The following is a 13258-nucleotide window of genomic DNA, read 5'->3' as shown; positions in this document are numbered from 1 at the left end:
TCAATTTTATGCTCGTTCTCTGAGCTTCTTGCGACTTTAGGTTGCTTTATCTCTGTTCTATTCCACATCTCATCCAAAATTTCAGGCTCTCCTTTTTTATTTTCATTTTCTGTATTTCAGTTCCTTTCACTCTCGACGAATTCTCTTTTCTTTCATATATCGTCTTACGTATTCTTCCCTCTTCGATGAGTATTTCCACTATATTACTACTGCTGCTTCTGCTGTTACTACTGCTATTACGTCCACAACCACTATAGCAACTGTTCTTATCGCAAGCATTAGCATTGCCATTATAATTGTTCTGGCCTTGTGCCGAAATTTGAAGCTATTATTATAATTGTTGTTGTTGTTGATGATGATGTTGTTGCTTGTTGCAGTAGTAGTAGTAGTAGTAGTAGTAGAAGCAACACCAGTAGCGCGTGTTATGAATCCCCTTCCCCCAAGAAAGTAAGAAATGATACCCGAAAATGGAATGATAACAAGGCCAGCAATTTTGATGGGAGGGGCTTAGTCGATAACATCGACCCCAGTACTTAACTGGTACTTTATTTTATCGACCTCGTCGGGTGGAAAGGCAAAGTTTACCTCGATAGGTGTTTGAACTCAGAATGTAGAAAGTCGGAAGAAATACCGCAAAGCATTTTGAGCGACGCTCTAACGACTCTTCACAACAATAATAATAGTGCTAGCCAATGAAATAAAAAATATAAAAAAAGTATAAATTAAAGTAATGACAATAATAACGAGAAAACAAAATTAATCAAAAGACATGGTTGCCTGAGAACACTTACCTCCGTTTCTCTTTATTTTCTATCCCGGGCATTTTTAAAGTTCCTTGATTTGTAATGAATATTTTGTGTATAGAAAAGCGTGTACCGTGGTATTCCGTTAAAGATACTAAGAGACGGTGTAACACCAGAAATTTAGACTGCGTGAAATTAATTCCGCCAGTGTAAGAGAAATAAATGAGGTAAGAGGGAGAGAGAAAGGCTAATTGAAAGCGCAAGAGAGAAGGAAAAGAGGCGATGGTGAAAGTAACGAAAGGAGGCAGATAAAGAGAGGAGAGAAACATGGAGAAAAAAAACCAGTTGAACGTTTATAGCGAGACAGATGAGTGGAGATAGAAGAGGAAAGACTTAAAGTAAGAGACACAAAAGAAACAGAGTCAGTTCTTGTGTGTGCGCGTGTGTATGTGTGCATAAATACGTATATGTATAGATAGATTGATTGACAAACACATTTTAATGCATATATACATACACACGAAACGCGCGTACATACAGACACAAACGTACATACACGCACGCATATATGTAAGACTATCTATATATACATATACGTATATGTATGTATACATATATATATATATATATATATATATATATATATATATATATATACATACACACATACACATACACACACACACGCATATATATATATATATATATATATATATATATATATATATATATATATATATATATATATTGAGGTAGACGGATAGATGGATAAGCAGTCGGATATATCGACACAGATAAGCAGAAGGGGAAAAGGGGAAACGAGAGAAGGGAGTGAGAGAAGTATTTAGTCAAAAGGGAGCAAAAATGACCGGGAATGAAACAGCGAGAGAGAGGGGAGAAAGAAAGAGAGAGAAAGAGAGGGGGAGAGAGGTGCAAAAGAAAAGCCATTGGAGAATGAAAATGATATTGAAATTAAGAGAAAGGAAAAATTGAGAAAGTGAAAAAGGAGAATGAAGCAGTTAACCAAAGATAAGTAAGCAGAGTAAAGTTAGGTTAAAAAGAGTTTAAAATAATGTGAGAGAGGGGGAAAAAGGAGAGAGAGAAGGTTATGTCCATTGTCACCAGCTGCTACTTGAGGGGAGACCTGAGTAAACAGGCTTTGTCATATGTGTGTGTGTGTGTGTGTGTGTGTGTGTGTAAATGAAGGAATGCATGTTTGAATATATATATGGTGGACTCTCTTCGGCATAGCTGCACAGTATTCTACTACTGGACTTAAGAAGGGGGCTTTGAATGTTATTATAGTGAGCATGTTTTGTGCAGAGCCAGTCCCATTCTCACGTCCTTCACACTTGTAGTGCACTGATACAAGCGCTCCGAGACCAACAGTTATCAGGGTGCAGGATTTGTATGGATATACCAGCTCTAAGATGAGCAACTAAAGAGTTGAAAAACCTCATTTGCTCTGGAACTGTTGTGGTGTCTGTGGAGTGCACCTTTTCCCGAGACAATTCCGAGACATACAAATTTACTCATAGCAGGGGCCCTAACAGTGTTACCACATCAGACTTACACAAACCAACATTTGTTGTCAAGCGCTGGTGAGGGACAAACAGAACACACACAAAGTTACACAAGCATAGATTATATACATACACTCACACACACATGCACACACAAATATATATATATATATTTATATACACATACATACATATACGTGTGTCTATGTGTCTGTGTGTATGTACGTACGTATATATGTATGTATGTAGGCATGCATGTATATATGTATGTATGTACGTGTGTGTGTGTGTGTGTGTGTGTATTTATATATATATATATATATATACAACGGGCTTCAGTTTCCGTCAACCAAATCTACTCACAGGGCTTTGCTCGGTTTTGAGGTATAGTAGAAGACAGCTGTCCAAGGTGTCCCGCAGTGGGACAGAACGTGCAACGTTTCCGAAAGGCAATCTTCGTACCACTCAGCCACGCCTGCGCCTATATGCATACATGCGTGCATGTATATACGTATGTACATATGTCTGTATATATGCAAAGGCAGACATATGTCTGTATATATATGCAAAGGCAGGATGCACAAGCATCCAGTCATTCATCATATCTACACAGATGTGTTGGGCAGGCAATGTTGTGCACATGATAGATAATAGGATTCCAAAGCAGTTGTTCTATAATGAAATGTACATTGGAAAGTGTCCTCAATATAAACCAAAAGCAAAATATACAAAGACTGCACAAAAGCGTTCTCAGCCCAAACCAAAAGCAAAATATACGAAGACTGCACAAAAGGCAGCCTGCAGAAACTGCAAATCAATTTAAGAACTGGGAAGAATAAGCTCTGAAAAGAGTTGAGTGGACGAAGTGTGTAAGGGAAGGTTGTTAAATAGTTGTAGAAGGTCACCATGAGCACGAAGCCCAAAGCGCTGGCTTCAGAGAACCTCAACGGGAACATGAAGTGCTGGAGGTGTGAAACGTGTGGTTGCGTGCTCCTTTCCTAGACTGGGTCTGTCAACCATCTGAAGTCCCATCAAAGAGCAACTGGTGATTCGAAATGCATAGTGTGTGAAAGGACTTTCAAATCGATTTCGGTTCTGGAAAGACATATGATGGTTCACAAGAATCATGTCTCACAAAATGATCTTTTCAATCCAGTAATAGTTACAATTGTCACTAGACATGACTAGGGTTTTAGAAACACCTACATACCTACACTGCTAAAAATAAAGCTAAAACGCTATAATGATGTAGTCAGAGCACATAATTGTATACATATACATTGACAGGGACTATAATCTCCCGAAATACATACATACATACACACACACATACATACATACATACATACATACATACATACATACGTTTGTGTGTGCGTGTGTGTATGTGTGAGGGGTGTTTGTGTGTGTGTGTACGTGTGAGGATTGTTGGCGATTTTTTTCCTCTGTCATCCCTTTCTCTTGGACTTTCTTCTGTCTCCTGTTTCTGAAAAAAAAGTTTTGCTCGAAACGTAAAGCAACCTTTCTTTCCTTCCTTGAGCGTCTTTTAATACTTTGCATATACCATGTCCTCGCGTTGTTTTTTACTTGCTGTGTTTTTACTTCGTTTTTTTTTTAGTTAATTACATATATATATATATATATATATATACTATATTAGAATGTGTAATCTCGTTTAGCGTGTATTCTTATCCAAAGCGGGGGCCATTAACAGCAGAGCATTGTTAGTCCATAATTGAGGAATATGTATCCGCCAACTGCCGCGTTAACCATTCATTCTCACTGTTTGATACTATCACGTGTGTGTGTGTGTGTGTGTGTGTGTGGTATGCCAAAAAAAAATTTACCCGTCTATTTTCTCCGCCTACTCTTCCTGAAAAGGTCGTCACCTCGTCTATAGGGTGGCATCAGAGATAACTATCACTTGACTTTCCGGTGGGATTCTCAAATATAATCAACGTAGACTTATGGATATTATCCAACCATCTTGTGCTTGGTCTATCGGTTGACTTGGATTGCAGAATCCGTCTTCTGGTTCTTTCCTGCGACATTCTAATCACATGCCCGTAGAACCGGAGCTGTGACCTCCCAAATGCAGAGAAGTAGTAGCTCGATCGAAGAAATATACATGTTTCGAATGATCCAATGAGTTGGATCCATTACACATTATGGTTTGAAGGCTCAATCGATCAATTATTTGATCGATCAATAACCCAATTTGTGAAACAGTTATTTCACGATCTATTCTCGTCGGTGCTTTCAAATATCTGTCGAATTTTTTGGAAGACATAATACTAGACATAAATTTCGTCACATTTTTTATTATCTCTACAGTGAGTTCATACTTGTCAGAGGTAATTCCGTCATCAGATGCTGGCGAAATGAAGTTTGTGTGAGAAACGATTGGAAATAAAGCCTATTTAATAGGGTTAGTTGAGTGCGATCCAGCATTTAGTACAAAACAAAATGTAATAAAATTACTTTCTAAATTTTTTGACAATTTAAAGTTTGCAATCGTTAAACTACAACTAATATCGTTAAATAGAATTCTATTAACTAAAACATTAAAAAGGAATTAAACTAAATTATGTTAAGTGTAACAATTAGAAACTCGTGATTGGAAGGCTATATTGGGAAATAGTTCGGAAAGGAATGTTGATAACATTGTTGATAATATTATTTAGTGAGTATATCAAAAGTGAAGAATTACAATCATTAAAAATATCGAGTTAATTAATTCAACTTTCGTTTATTTGGGATAGGATTTCTTACAACACACACACACACACACACACACACACACACACACACATACATATATATATATATATATATATATATATATATATATATATATATATATATAATGTTTGATAATAATACCTCGAAGTGTCTATTATTTCTTAGGTTATTTCGCTACAAAATTCGAGGCTAGAATGAATAATCGCATTACTTCTTTTAAATATTATATAAAAGTAAAGAAAACCTTTTGTTATTGGCCAAATTCATTTGGAACCTCAGGGTGAATAATGTTAACTACTCTAAACCATGCTCTATCATAGTAGTACTCCTCCGTATAATGGTAGTAATTTTTATTGCAATTTATGCCAGAGTGTAATAAAATTACCTCTCTAAATAATTTGACAATTTAAAGTTAACTATCGCTAACTAGAATGCTATTAACTAAAAGTTTAAAAAGCAATTAAACTGAAATACGTTAGGTGTGATGATTATAAACTCGTGATTGGAAGGCAGTGTCAAGTTTAGAAATAGTTAGGAAAGGAGTGTTTATAACATTATCTAGTGGATATATCAGAAGTGAAGAATAAGAATCATTAAAAAGTAATTTAAGTATGGGGTTATTTAACTCTACTTCCGTATTTAAAGCAAGTTTTGCGATTATTCTTTTGGCCTTGAATTTTGTAGCAGAAGTGCCTGAATACGGATAGACACTTCCAAGTGTTCTTATCAAACAATATATATATTTTCCCTTAAACAATGGTTATCTATTTTCTACGGACCCAACAAGACATAACTCATTAGGCTTATAGTTATAAGAATTTTCACTTATTGTAGGCTACTATATGAGACATTGAGATATTATCATCCGTTACATCCTGACTAGACACATGATATTTTATCATTTTCATTATCCTGATTAGATATACCTGTTTCATTAAAATTGAGTCTAGATTGCTTTATAAGCTCAGAATAAGGACTGGAATTTCCTTTCGCCTCGAATGAGTTCAATTTAAAAACTTATTGGTTATTAACCCACCCACGATTTAATCTTGCAAAAAATCCTCTCCCAAATACTCGTATGTTGAGCTAGTTTACCCAATAATTAAATCACTCTCTAATGATTTTCATTCCTCACTTTTGATATACTCACTAAATAATATTATCAAATTTCTAAATTTAACGCAACCTTCCAATCACGAGTTTATAATTAGCGCAGCAAACGTAATTCAGTTTAAGTCTTTTTTAATAGAATTCTATTTAACGATAGTTAACTTTAAATAGTCAAGTAATTTAGAAAGGTAATTTTATCACATTCTGTTTTCTACTAAATGTTAGATCGCACTCAACTAAACCTAGATTTTTACTCGGCTCTACTGCTTAACTGACAGATTAATATAAACATTGAACAGGCTTTATTTCCAATCGTTTCTCTCACGGACTTCATTTCGCCAGCATCTCATAAGGGAATTACCTCTCACGAGTATGAACTCGCCATAAAGATGATAGTAATTAAGAGGAAATTTAGGTCTAGTATTAGCTGTCTTCCCTTCCACAAACTCTGATTGCGTCTATTTTCCACCAAACAATTCGACGGCTGTGTGGTAAGTAGCTTGCTTACAAACCACATGGTTCCGGGTTCAGTCCCACTGCGTGGCATCTTGGGCAAGTATCTTCAGCTATAGCCTCGGGCCGACCAAAGCCTTGTGAGTGGATTTGGTAGACGGAAACTGAAAGAAGCCCGTCGTATATATGTATATATATGTGTGTGTGTATGTTTGTGTGTTTGTGTTTGTCCCCCTAGCATTGCTTGACAACCGATGCTGGTGTGTTTATTCCCCGTCACTTAGCGGTTCGGCAAAAGAGACCGATAGAATAAGTACGAAGCTTACAAAGAATAAGTCCCGGAGTCGATTTGCTCGACTAAAGGCGGTGCTCCAGCATGGCCGTAGTCAAATGACTAAAACAAGTAAAAGAGAGTAAAGAGAGTAAAGAGAGATACTTGAAAGCTCCGAAGAGAATGTATCGCAGAATAACTGTTCCATGAATTGGGTTATTAATTGATCAAATAATTGATCGATTAAGCCTGCAAACCATAGTGTGTAATAGACACGACTTATTGGATCATTCGAAACATGTTAACGATTAAAGTATCTCATGAACATATTCTTCATTCTTTATTTGACTGTAGTTATAATCTGTGATTAATATACCAGCCTATTTATTGGTGAAGAACCTTGAATTTACAGTGTTGCACCTGTCACATGATATGCGTAACACAAACGGATTGCTACTCTTTATTAGTCGTTCTATTAACCGGGTTTATGAAACGGAGTACTTACCAAAGTACTTGCTTGGACTTAATCCTTATTTCTTTTCACTGTATGTGTACATTTGCATGTACCGCTTTGAAGGGTATCGTCGAACGAATCGAGTCTAATATTTAGATTTTTAAGCCTGCTACTTATTCTATCGGCTTCTTTTGCCAAACCCCACAAAGTTACGGAAACATAACCAAACTAGCAGCGGTTGTCAAGCGATGCGAGGAGACAAACATACGTATGTATGTATGTATATGTATATATATATATATATATATATATATATATATATATATATATATATATATATATTTACGTGTCTCAGTCATTTGACTGTGGCCATGCTGGAGCACCGCTTTTAGTCGAGTAAATCGACCCCAGGACTTATTCTTTGTAAGCCTAGTACTCTAGTACTTATTCTATCGGTCTCTTTTACCGAACCGCTAAGTTACGGGGACGTAAACAAAAAAAAATCGGTTGTCATGCGATGTTGGGGGACAAACACAGACACACACAAACAAACGCATATATATATACATATATACGACGGGCTTCTTTCAGTTTCCGTCTACCATATCCATTCACAAGGCTTTGGTCGGCCCGAGGCTATAGTAGAAGACACTTGCCCAAGGTGCCACGCAGTGGGACTGAACCCGGAACCATGTGGTTGGTAAGCAAGCTACTTTATTTCATTAAAATTCGCCATTGGAGGCGTTACAGAGAGGGGACAAACAAGGACAGACAAACATAAGGGGGAAGTAGCTTAAATGTTTTTTTAAAAATTTTACAAGTTACGAATAAATTAAAATATGATTAAAAATTAATTTTAAAATTAATTTTAAAATATTACACAAGAAATCATTGCGCTTCGCAATGAGGCAGCTAGAAGGCAGGCACCCGACCATCCTGGTAGAACCTTTGCTTCCCAAATTGACCTCACTTATTTGGTGCCAATCTCACTCAGCTTGCGCTCCACAGCCTTCCATCTTTTCGTAAACATATCTCGTGACAGGCACTTTCTCTCCAGCCTGATCTTACTACTGAGGTGGTAACTAAAAAAGTTAACCAACCCCCGGCCGGAGACAAAGGTACCTGTCACTATACATTTCACACGCGTCTTCCATACTGTTTCTTTCAGTACGCAGAAAAAACAGGCCTTCCTTTCCCTGTTAAGGAAAGGAGGTGGTACAGTCTCGATGATAGACTCAGCTGATAGCTGTACTCTTCCTATCACTGACAACAGTTGTTCTGCAAAGGCTATCAGTCCCGACAACTCCAAACACTCCACAAATGCGTGCGAGACGGTTTCCCTATCTTGCCTACATCTCGGGCATGTCGGCGAGACGGCACTTCCGTGCCTTGACAGCTTATCGCGAACAGGTAACACCGCTCGGAAACATTGCCAAGCCAGGGATTTCTGGTAATTATCCAGATACTCCGGCCCGAACGTTCTCCTAAACAGGCTGACCAACTGACTTTCATCGTAGCCTAGGGTCTCCCACAAGGCGTCTTCTGGCATAGATTCCACTAACCCGCTATAAAAATCTGCGGTGGAACTCCTGCTGTCGGCATTGCCCGCCCGAGAGCGTAGCTGGAGCGCCTGGCGGCACTCCAAATGCCAGTCTCCCAGCTTAGGTCTCTGCTTAATCCATGTACCAATGTCCGTTAAGGACACTAACTTGGGAAGGAAGAATCGAACGTGCGGTGACCACACCTGTTCTCCATCCAGGTAAAGCCAGAGGTGCCTCAACCTTAACGCGAGTTTTCGCATCCTCAGCCAAGGCATCCCTAGTCCACCTTTTAGCGGTTTCTGGTAGCAGACAGAGCGCTTTACAAGTGGTTTTCCTCCTTTCTACAAAAAACGGACAAGTCTGACATACTTTTATAAAATTCATAGGGCAGACCATCGAGACCCGGTGACTTGTCCCCGGGGCATTCGCCCAGCACCTCGATCACCTCCTCGGATGTGATTGGCCCTTCACAGCACTCAGCCTTCCTTGCCGAGAGACGCGGTCCGCCAGTCAGGAAGTCCCTGAGGGCTTCACCATGATCAAACACTTTGCCGAGTTGTTCGTGAAGCGCCTCACACATCTCGTCCCGTTCTTTGACCGTGCGTCCTTTTTCGATAATAAGAGACCTTATTGTGGCTTCGTTGCCACGCGGGGTTTCTACCGTGCGGGCCCATCCGGCAACGTTAATTCCCTCGCCGCCCAATGCTCTCACTTTAGCCCGGACTCTACACCCCTCATGTTTGGCTTTGAGGTGACGGTCCAATGCCGTTCTCGCTGCCAGAATGTGGGATGCAGAGCCCAACCTCAGCGCCTCTTCTAAGTTCTTAACTAGCTGCCCTTCTACTCTAGTCCTATCTAGTCTTAGCTGTTTGCTAAACCTAATGGACTCGAAACGAATGGCTCTTTTGAGGGCGAACCACCACCGGTTATTAACCACGGTACCGGTTAACGCTCTCTGTACTAACTCCTTAATCCGACTACGGTATGCCTCACAAGTTAAAATAGTCTTGTTCAGCTTCCAGTAGCCGGGTCCTCTACTAGTTGTACTATCTACGTCCAACCTACACTTAACCATTCTATGGTCAGTGTAGGACACTTGGACAAGTTGTGGACAAGTAAAACTAGGCTTATCTATAATTCTTATTACTATCCTATCTAGATAAGACTTGAACCTTCCGTCGCCACTCATCCAGGTCCACTCTGGCACGTTCGGATGTTCAAGCCTGTAACGGTCTGCCAGCTGAAATCGCTTAAGCAGATCGACGAGGCGTGAGTTCACTTTTCTATCAATCGAGCCGACGCTATCGATGCGAGCGTCAACAATAGCGTTGAAGTCCCCTAACACTACTAATGTCTTCGACGTCACGAGAAAGCCCTCTAGGTGCCGATAAAAGTCAGTTTGGAAACCTCTAGCGCATGGTGCGTAGAGTCCGATCAGTCTGAAGGCCTTACTGCTGTATGTCACATCAAGGACGACCAGCCCACTCTCAGGGTCCACATAGACTGTACTTGTCTGCAGAGTCAAGCCATTGCGGATCAGTACCACTACACCCCCTCGTCCCCCGGTCTGGCCAGGCGACATGATTTTCTCATAGCCATTCAGGAGAGGCGAGAAGGTCCGTAGACTGTCCAGCTTGGTCTCTGTAACAACCATCACATGTATATCGTGCGATCTGAGGTCGTCGAGGAAACATGCCTGCTTCCACTTCGAACTCAGACCACGCACATTTAAACATCCAATGTTCAGAGAGGCCATTTGAAAGAAGAAAAGGTTCTACTTACGTTTTGCTGGAGAGGTTGGGGCTGATCTCGTTATACGCTCGTCGGCCCATCTACTTTCCTCCTCCTCTAAGTATTTTGGTAGCTTTTTAAATTTTTTTTTATGCTATTCGGTTCCCTAGCCTCCAGTTGTTTAAACGTCTCTTCTCCGATTCATGCACATCTTTCACGGTGATCTTTTTTTTTTTTTTTTTGTAAAGCCTTGCGGTTTTGTGTGGTACTACCACGCCGTCAAGGCACAAGCTTCGAGTATCGTACTCGATTAGCACTAGTTTATCTTCGAGTTTTTCCAAATTTGTTTCCTTTTTTCTTCGGTCGGCGGGGCGGGATTTTTTTGGTGTCTGTGTTGCGTCAGTGTTGTTTTTTGTGGGGGATATGAACGGGTATAGTGTATGTGCTCTCTTTTTTTGTTTTTTTTTCACCATTGTGAACTCCCCCTCTGTTATTTCCATACTATTTCCTGAGGGAGCCACAAGTAGTTCAGCCTGTGTCACTTTGTTAGTGTGGGGGTTTGTGTATGTGAGGGCTGGGTGTTTTCATTTATTTGTTTGGGGGCTGGCACCGTAACAGCGGGGGTGGGAATTTTTGTGTTTGTGCGGGTTGGTGTGTTTGCGGGAGTGGGTATTTTTTCCACGTTTGAAGGGCCTTGTGCATGCAACAGTTTTTCTTTATATTGTGGGCAATCCACACGAATGTGGCCCAATTTTCCACATTCGTAACAGGTGGGTTTTCTTCCTTCCACCTGCACTCTAAGGGCCACATTATTGCCCACGAGCACTCTTCCTGATAGTACCTGAAAGTCTTCTTGTGCCCCCTGAATAATTACTGTGACGCTCTTCCCTAGCCAATACTGCGGGGCAGAGCATGTCACTGTTAGAATTTTTATCTCGTCCGTCCTATTAAACAACAGGGCGGCCACCACTTCTTTCGGGTCGACTTCCGGTGGCACTTCATTAATTTTCACGCGGGAAGTTCTCTTCCCTATATATGTTGGTAGCAGTAGCACCTCTTTGGTTTTAAGGGGACACACAGAATGCCCGCGAGCCACCTCTTCCTCTGAGAAACGGACCTCAACAGTACCATATGCCCGCCCCCTTGCGATATACACCACATCTTTCCATATCGGGGACAAGCATTTTTCAATAATATTTTTATCAAAGTGTTTAAACCTTTTGTCCTTTAGACAGAAGGTTTTAAACACTACGGTCCGTTTCTCAGTGTCCAAAACACTGGAGGAGGGTGATATCGTAACATCACCACCCTCCTCCTTCATTCTTTTAAACATGTCTTTTAATTCTTCAATATTTATATCAATATTTTCCGTTGCCACTGCGGCAACCGTGGAGAATTTTTTTCCGCTATTATATTCACTCTCTGCGAGAGTACACTGTTCGTGTATTATCTCTACCGACATAGTTCGGTTGACGGATTAACATAAAATTAAAAAATTTAATTGGTTTCCCACACAAACTGGGAAACCTATAAAAAAGGTTTTCCTCTTAAAGAGTACAAAAATGTTCAAATCCCACCCCCGTTAGGGGGAGGGGCACAAAAATAGTCCAGAAAGACTATTCAGAGTTCAAAAAATAAAATAAAATGTTTCAACAAAATGCCGCAATGACCAGCAACTACAATAATTTTTGTAATTATTCCCCGGTAGAACCGGGAAATAAAACAGTTCAACAATTTTTTCTACAATAATTTCTTCGTTCAACAGCAAAAAAAGTCCAATAACAACAGCAATAACAACAACAAAACGCTTACTAGGAGCCAGTAAAAAATACGTCTTCACTGTAGTGAGGTAAGCAAGCTACTTACCACACAGCCGCTCTTACACCTATATATATATACATTCTTTTATTTTTCTATTTCTTTCAGTCGTTTCACTGCGGCCATGCTGGTGCACTACCTTTAGTCGAACAAATCGACCCCAGGATTTGTAAGCCTAATACTTATTCTATCGGTCGTCAAGTGATAGTGGGGGGACAACATAAACATCTATATACATATATATACGATTGGATTCTTTCAGTTTCCGCCTACCAAATCCACTCACAAGGCTTTGGTCGACCCGAGGCTATAGTAGAAGACACTTGTCTACGGTGCCACGCAGTGGGACTGAACCCGGAACCATGTGGTTGGTAAGCAAGCTTCTTTATTTCATTACATTTGCCATAAAGGCATAATACAGATGGAAGCTTTGCGGGCTGGATACAGACACAATGATGATGATGGAATGAAAAAGAGATGGTTGGTGGGGGAAGCAGCCAACGCCCGCCAATTGTTATTCCCGATAACATTGCTCTTTTTTAAAAACGCAAATGAGGTGTTGAACCTCTTAGCATAGTTACATATTGAGGCGCTGAGCCTTTTACCAATCAAAAAAAGTTCAGCAATATATTCAACTTGAGGCGTTAAGCCTCTTACCAAAATCACCAAATTCGAATCGAAGCACTAAGACTTCTTACTCTACCTCCCCGATTAAGTCTCTTGCCGCCTGCAGGCAATTCTGCCGTTGCAAGCCTGGACCCCATAAGAGAGGTCAATCCGGGCTTTCAATGCAGTTCAGGACCTCCTGTTCCCGACCTTCCAGATTCCTCAGAAAGTTCTCTGCGGCCCCTCCCTTAAGAAAGAAGATCACA

At 40.1% G+C, this 13258-nt stretch overlaps 1 long non-coding RNA gene across 1 annotated transcript in view; it reads right to left on the bottom strand.

Annotated features, from left to right (window-relative positions):
* The window catches only part of LOC149132039 (uncharacterized), a 148207-nt gene extending 147011 nt beyond the window's left edge, over positions 1 to 1196 (bottom strand). Inside the window, exon 1 of the long non-coding RNA XR_016244977.1 lies at positions 792 to 1196. This is a non-coding gene — a long non-coding RNA (uncharacterized LOC149132039). The remainder of the gene's footprint in view (positions 1 to 791) is intronic.
* Between the last annotated feature and the right edge of the window lie 12062 nt (positions 1197 to 13258).

The sequence above is a fragment of the Octopus bimaculoides genome, chromosome 18, assembly GCF_046866305.1.
Source record: "Octopus bimaculoides isolate indiv1 chromosome 18, ASM4686630v1, whole genome shotgun sequence".
In the NCBI taxonomy this organism is placed as follows: Eukaryota; Metazoa; Mollusca; class Cephalopoda; order Octopoda; family Octopodidae; genus Octopus; species Octopus bimaculoides.
Note: the sequence above shows the minus strand (reverse complement) of the source record. Positions and strands in the feature narration are given on the sequence as shown.